The sequence below is a fragment of the Manduca sexta genome, chromosome 12 (assembly GCF_014839805.1).
Source record: "Manduca sexta isolate Smith_Timp_Sample1 chromosome 12, JHU_Msex_v1.0, whole genome shotgun sequence".
Classification (NCBI taxonomy): domain Eukaryota; kingdom Metazoa; phylum Arthropoda; class Insecta; order Lepidoptera; family Sphingidae; genus Manduca; species Manduca sexta.
The window spans coordinates 7,241,516-7,250,309 of record NC_051126.1 but is presented as its reverse complement, the minus strand read 5'-3'; positions in this window follow the sequence as shown (position 1 = coordinate 7,250,309).

Below are 8,794 nucleotides of genomic sequence, written 5' to 3'. Positions count from 1 at the left end.
GGTATTGAATGGTTTTTCTACTCTTTATGGGCGGTCGTATCGCTTACCACCATGCGAACGATAAGCTTGTCTCGACACTCAAAGTATAAGAAACATCTTATTTAAAGTCCTTAAGCAATTTAGCCACTTTAAGTATTTCTGTTAGCTGGCGTATATTCCTGTACCACGCTAGCAATATATTTCCACTGCATTTATATTTGACACACAAAATCCATTACGACTTAGGTCCCCGCCGAAAACCTTCTTAGAACAGTAAGAAACCCCTCACGAATGCTGAATATTTAAATGGGCCGCGCGTCAAAAACCTTTGTCACAATAAATCTTTTTGATTTCCATTTATAGGACAATCGAATCCAGAATATTACGTCCACAATTCCATTCAAATTTGGAACGGATCAGCTGACGCCGCAGCAAATTGTTGTCTGGTTAGATCCAAATCGCATTTTCATTTCTGTGGCTTCCTTTGTTCCACGCAAATCAATTTCTGATAAATCTTTGTCGATTGGATTTTTAAAATGGACTTCATGTGAAGTTAATCATGAAATATTTATAGCCTTTTAGTTCTATTATTTTGTACGTTATTTACGTTTGTTTAGATGTCTCTCATAGATGTTGTTACTTTGTTGTACCTACTGATTGTTAAAATAATTTATTCTAAAGCTTGATTTGATAACACAATAGTTTAATATTTTAATATCTGCTTAGAATGGAGCAAGTAAAGAGATTTACGAAGTAGTTAAAGAATTTCTACAAAGGCGGATCGGAAACAGTGAATTGTATTAAAAATATTTCATTTTATTTTATTCAAGATTATATTTGCTGTTATTTGGATTTTATGTTATTTCTTGATGTTTAAGAGATGCAGATCGCATTGTTTTTAGCTATACTGTCCTTACTTAAATTTTAATTACATTTATAGATAAACTTGCTTGTTCTTGCTGCTCCAACCACATGAAAGTCTTTTTACATAATAATATTCCTGCTTTACAACAGACAATAAAAAGCTAATCTGTTATCGCAAAATAGGATCTATCTGTGTGCAAAATTTCATTCAATTCTCTCAATTCCTTTAAGTAAACTCTCTGAAGCTTTATTTCCGACAGACTCACAAACTTTCACATTTGTAATATTAGGATTCACAACTTGGCATACTCAGTCTTATTAGCAATATCTTATAACTTGTAAGAGTAAAACAAGACAGTATATGCCGTTTTTATCACATCAATTTTTTATACAGCGACATCAAGCGGCACATGGTTAAATTACTTTTGGCTTTGATCCAAACTTGGTCTACCAGAGACTACTAAACACAACATTTTCCTACGACCTTTAGCGACTAGACTAGATGTATAACTAGTGTTTCTATATTCTCTTTTAAGTGCCTAATATCTTGAAACATTTCATATAATCATCGTAAATTTAAATTCCATTACAACCATTTTATCACATATCATAATTACGTTGCTATTATAAACTTTAACGCAATAATCCCAATTAAAATCAATAATTAGCTTATATGATTATAATCCAATTAATTGATTTCAATACAAACCATAGATTATAAGTTATCGGCAGGCGTCACACGCATAACAGTGCTGTTCAATATATGTTTAACTAGGTCCGTATCAATATTATCTACTAATTATATCGTGACATCAATGGATTGAATTGAATTCGAATATGCTTTTGTATTCATATCAATATGTGGATACGCATAAATGGATTTCATGCGTCCTTTAATGTCTATTCAGGTGTGCGCTTGTATTGTAAGGCAGTCAATTATTCACTCGATTAACGTTCTTAATTAATATTACTTTAAGTGAATATTTCATTAATTACTCTATATTTCCTGATAGATTTACTGCCGCTAAATCTGATGACATAATTAGTAATTAAATTATATATCACAAGTAACTTACAGGCATTCAATGTTCATAATATAGTCTAGGCTCAAATGAAAACTACGTTAATGTAGATCTATATAATCATTACTATTATAACTTATTACAAGCAGTTTAGTGATAACCATGTCGCGACAAACTACGGTTTCAAACACAGGATCAAGTTGCTCAGATAGATATTTTAAATCCCAAGTTCGATTTTCGTCTTATAATAAGCTTATGAACTACAGCCACAATACTTAATGATCCAGAATTTGAATTGATCTCCACTGATCTCATCACACTCAGTAATATTCTCTTTAATTATTGGTGACAATCATATGCTTAGTATCAGAACATATCATCACATTGCATGCACTTTACTGAAGGACTGAGAGGCTGCGGTCAAATTGCTATTTGGTTGCTCCCAAAAGTTAGTACTTATACTTATTTCATGGAAGTAATCTTGAAAGCGCACGACGTCCTTAAAAAAATGTGCTTAATGAACTTCACAACTTTAACTGGATTTTAAGTATTCCATTTAAAATCACTTGAACATTAGCATACCCGTATCGCTATTGCGAATAGCGGATTGTCACGCAAGAGTTGCATCTACATTAGAAACTTTAGAATTACAGCATTGGAACTTGTTGGAGGTTATGAAATTTTGGAAGTTGATTCCATTAGTTATAGTAGTTCCTTTGGCTTCACTTCGCTTAATATCAGGTGCAGTGAAGTTACGTTGCCGAGCTTCGATGAAAAAAAAAAAAGAAATAGGTCAGCTCAGCTTCTACCTGATGGATCACTATGGAGGTGAAAGTACTATGTCACAAAGCATGTGTGAATAGGTCGGCTATGGCGCCTAGTACATCCAATTCTGAGAAGTTAAATCTTCGTCACTGTCTTAATCTCAAAGGTCGCCAATGCACGACGTTTATGTTATGCGCGTTCATGGAAAGTGGTTTTCAATTACTAGGGATGGCGCACCAATATTGGTACTAACGCGATGTAAATCTGGTACACCAATAATAATTGAAATGTATGCCATCAAAAGTATAGTTGAATTAAAAAACGGGCGCGCTAATAGTTAAAGCCGGCCTTAGATGGCACGTTACAAGGCACATTATTATTGTTTTAATTAATTTTGGAACGCTAACCAATAAAGGTGCCTCATCTCTGTCGTTTACCATCAGAACATCCGCTTGCTTTTTTCTGGCTTTTAACAATAATATTATTGGTGGTAAAATAACAATCGATTTTACTTTTTATATTTTTTATATGTTATTATACATTTAATATATTAAGAAAAAAAAAAAAAAAAGAACATTGCTACAAAACGCTAACAATATCTGTTATTCGTATATAAAAAGTAGAATCAATAACATATCGTTCTTTTTATTCGCCGTATAAACCGACCCGAACAGCCTGTACAATTCAATTGTATTAACTATTCAAATGGTACAAAAATCTAGCTTTATTTTTTAGTTAACCTTTAGTTTAACTGTCATTAGCGTGGCTATACTAAGCTATCCTATTTTAGTTGTCCAGACTTGTCAGTCTTTGTCATTCTTTACAATTTACTCATATAAAAATCCGTTTTTTTTATTAAAAATCCTAAAATTTCAAATTTCAAAGCGATCATGGCACTTTCTAAAAAATGACAGAAAGTCATCGAACAAAATAGCATATTAGTCCAGTCAAATTAACATTTAAGTTAGGAAAAACCCTGTGAGTTAGGAAAAATTCGCATACTACTCTATGCTATATATATAATCTTAGAATCTTAATAAACTTTTAAAAAAGAAGTCTTGAAAATGCGAAAAAAAATTTTCCCCAACCTAATATTTGCATTAATACTTACTATTCTTAAATATCTCTTTGAATACTCCTTTCAATGTTTCATGTCAGTTTTTTAATGAACACCTGTGTTTAAAGACATTATCAGGAGGCGGTTACGAAAAACAATTCTAGCAGCAAGTTGAAAGATTATTAGCATTATTCCCGTATAATAAACGGTGTTCTGTGCGACCCGTTTCGGCTTTTCGTGCCACGCTTGCAGAGCGGGACTGTAAACTTTTGCTGTCGCGAATTCTTTTCGAATATATTAGTTTGGAATACGAATAACTTGAATGGCAACTCGGTAAAGTTATTTTAAGTTTATATAAAAATGTATAATTTCGATGCTTCCTGAAAAAAATATAAAATTATATTTATTAAGCATCATTAAAACTTCGTAGAACCAGCTAAAATGGCAGTGGGCTGGCTATATTTGTCGTAGAACTGATGGCTGCTGAAGCAGACGAGTCTTAGAGTGGAGACCGCGTCTCGGTAAGCGTAGCGTAGGACGACCTCTGACCCGCTGGTCCGACGACATTCGCAGGATCGCCGGTGGACGCTGGATGAGGAGAGCGGAGTAACGTGGCGCGCTCTAGGGGAGGCCTATGACCAGCGGTGGACAGTCGTAGGCTGATGATGATGATAAAAACCAGATATTCGGCTATACAAACATCGTGGCAGAATATATTTTATATTCGCCTGGATAGCGACCACCGTATACCAGGGTTCAAACACGCTATAGTGGCCCAAGTGTGCCGCGTTCCGGGATCAGCTTGTGTATATTCGGTTCCAACAAGCCGGCATAATTGCAAGACTGCGAAGGGGTAATCATCTCTCGAAAGTCGACATTCTATTGAAATCCACTTCACTTACCATAAGGTGCGGTGGGATAACTTAGCCGTGCACATATAAAAAAAAACCATTACGAATTATTCAAAACCTCAAATAATAATATTAAAATCATTCAAATTTCAACGACGGGGATTTGTTATTGTTGAAAAAACTCACTAACATACTAATAGAATCAAATTGCTTTAGTGCACGTTATTCATCATACAGCATACTAAAGCATTGCAGTATTCGGCACAGTACGAATCCCAAACGAATTTGGACTCGTTTCTGGCAGTTGCCATTTTAGTTTCCCGAGAGGTTTTTGTTACTTCGAGCACAGCATAATATTATACAAAATGTAAAAGTTACATAATCACTGCAATACAATACTAATATCTGTTTCTTACATGCGCATAACGACACAAACTTTCCCAACATTCTAGTTGCGGGCCAAACTCAACAGTATGTTGTAAAAGTTTGCCTTGTTATTGAATTTCCAATGCATCCACCGTGCCTGTTTCTGTATTTAGACCACTTTTGATGCAAAACACGATAATACTTTACATTTAAGCCTTACATGTTACAATACAACTAGTTAGCTTTTATTCTGTATTTATATGAAGTCTCAAAACTTACATTTATTTTAGGTCCTAAATTCAATATAATAAATAAATCGAATATTACTATTAATACTTAGGGAACGTGACTTTATCGAATTTTAGCTTTTGCCTATGGCTATGCCCGCGTGAAAAAGATTTTCTGGTATAAATAGTAACCTATAGCACGAACCAGTAATGTAGCTTTCTATTAGTGAAAAATATTTTGAAATCGGTTCAATAGTTCCTGATATTAGCACATTAAAACAAACTATTCAGCTATATATATTAGTACCGACTGGAAATCAGTTTTTCATGACATTAGAGCATTCAAAGAAACAAGTAAACTCTTCAGCTTTAAATATTAGCTCTGATCCAACTGAAAATAATAAATATCATTTAGCACGCACATAAAATATTTCATAAAATAATGTACAGCGTTTTTATGTTTGAACCAAATAAAGCGTATAGAATAATAGAGTAATTTCTGTGTTTAATATAAAGCGTAATATGTGAAACATTTCATAACTGTTGAATAAACAAAAAGAAATCTGAATTTTTTCTAGAAAAGTTTATTATAATGTAGTATGTAATCATATATCATTATTTATTTATATATCATTTATTTATTTATTTGCATTGTAAATATTGTAAATTTCAATATTACTCCGTATTTCAAATATACAAAAGTATATTTACTTAAAAACTTTTGACCTATAATTAAAAAGACGGTTTGATAGTTCAATTAATTTACAAAATTTCTAAACAATTGTTAAGACATTTTCACATCCGATGGTCTTCTAAAAGTGTGACCCTTGAGAAGGGCGAGATATGAAGGCAAACTCGTTGACTCGACTCTTCAATGGCACTTAAATCGTCAGCCTACAAGTGATCCTCGAAATATCCACTATTTTATACAGCAGTTGATGTTAGTGGCTTCGACGTGAATCAAGTAGAATTAATAAAAACTAGGTCGAGATTCATCTTTCGTAATACGTATTAATATAGCCTCGTTAACAATTAATTTCATTAACAATAAATAAATGTTGTTTCTGCCCATGGGTTACTACTAAAGAGCCGCGATTAACATAATAATTTGATAATTAATTGAAGCTTTTAGGACAGATAGAGCAGGCAGTATTGCTGGGCACGCCATACATGGTGAGGAGATTCCTCACTTTGAATCCCTAACCAACAGTGGCTTGGGTTAACAAGTCTCGCTATCAGAGGGTGATTCATATAATAATGTTTTTTAATATTATTTATTTATTTGCACTTCACATACATAACATGTATATAGGCGGACTTAATACCAAAGGCATTCTCTCCCAGTCAACCTAAGGGTGGTGCAGAGATAAATAAGGTAGGTGCATCAAGGATATTAATTATTAATACATAAACATACATAAAAGTAACTATAATGTATAACTATATTCAATACAAACAGAATATTATAAATACATAAATATGTATTATGTACATACTTATAATAAAAAGTTTAGAATTAACGTGATAACTCTGCTTCTTTTAACAAAAGCTGCCGCACCCTCATTTTGAAGGCAAGCCGAGAAGTGGAATATTATTATATTAACTTTCAAAATAAAGATACAATGTCATTAATTATCGCGTTACTGGTGTCACAAAGTTAAAGTTTCTAACTATGATTATTATTGCGAAAGTTTGTGAAAATATTTGTATGTTAGTTAGCAATAAACACAGAAACGTCTGAATGGATTTGCATTAAATTTGTCACACGATTGGACTATATCCTGGATCAATAAATAGGCTACTTTTTATCGCGTTAATTTACTCCTATTGAAAATAATTGACTTTTTTTAATCTGATGGTTGAAATAGATGTACTGTGTGATGTAGATGATGTGATGCACTGTCGTACATTGTTTTAAGAATTTTGTAGCAGGCGAAGCCGCGAGGAACGCCTAGTTTAATTATAAAGTTTGGATGTCAAAAAGTCAGATCTATTAAAATAATAAGGCAAAAAATCACTTAGCAACAAAATTACTATCTTTGTCGATAAAAAGAACAAGGCTTTTTGTATTAGATTATTAAACGTTAATTTACGAAAGAAGTATAATTCTTAAGATAATATTTTATACAAGAAACAGAATTTTAAACACGGCTTCTGAATGGAGTGTGACTAATGGACTTAGACATTATAATAATTATGTTGATGATTACTAGATAACTTGCAAAGGAAAAGAAATACAAAAAAAAGGACAAGTGCGAGTTGGACTCGCGCACCGAGAGTTCCGTATAAACTGTATTTTTTATAAATTTAGTAAAAACACTGTTTTGTAGTACTTAACTAATTAAATGAAAATGACACAGTGTCAGCTTCACGTTGCTGCTATTTTATGTCTAATGCAACAAATTAACAAATTTTGATTGAAAACGAAGACATATTTTCATATCGAAAGATGACGAGTAATCGATTATTAATGATTCTCGCACAGTTTTTAATCCAATTATACCTAGTAGGGTTAATAGTAAAAGCTTCCAAACTGTATTAACAGCTACTTCCACGTAACAACAATTAGTATTGACGGGTTAACGTTGCAGGCGAGGTACAAAGGCCGATTTTATCAGCTAAATATGGATCTCTCGGACAACCCGTTGGCTTTCAAACCCATGTCAGTACGCTGTAATCATGTGATTCATTTGTTACCGAGTAAAAATACCCGATGAAATACATTTTAAATATTCCAATCAAGTTAGGTTGGATGTTAATTATCGTTATAGAATGAAATACATTAAAATGGCTCGTCTTTAAAAATGAATATTTTACAGTTTAAATATTTTTTAAATACCATTGCAACACTCAGTAAATCGTGGATGCGATATATTTCACTTTATTCGAAAAGTTTTTGATCTTCATAAATACTATTTTTATAGAGAGCAAAAACAGATAATTTAAAGAAACAAGAGTCACGTGTACGCTTCCTTCCCTTCCCCATCCCTAGGCACTAGTACATACAACAAAGCATTTTTTTTTTAAATATGTTGGCACTCCCCAAAAATGGCGCCTGGGCCGTCTTCCTTCTCTTCCCCAACCACGTAAGCCACTGCTTAGGTATACCACATTTATATTGAAATAATATAGTATCGAAAAGGACTTAATGTACAGAAAATTGATCACTATATCATGATTACTGTGATTTCATTTACAACCGCAAATTTTAATTTAAGGATTATTACATGTTTCTGTTAATTAATACGAAAAATAACGATCACTACATTTTAATTATTAAATAAAATTACGCTATGGCAAAATGGATTTACGATGGATCATGCACGGAGCAAACCGCGCGACTTTCCTGGAATTAACTACACGGTATTGAAATTCAGTAGAACCGCGACTCAGACTGCGGCCTTGGGTGAGACCCTGAGCAAATGGCCTTCAGCATCCGTTCCATACATTTAGGGCGCACGAGTTACGGCCGGGAATATGCAAATATATACGAATCATAAAAATTAAAACAAACAGAAGCAATTTTATGTCTTTTGAAAATTTTGAAACTTCCAATATGTTCCCTATTGAATTTTTTATCTAATAGTGCAGGTTGCAAATTAAAATGACGTGTGGGTACTTTAGGAGGAGATACATAGAATCTACAATTTTAATACATTTTCA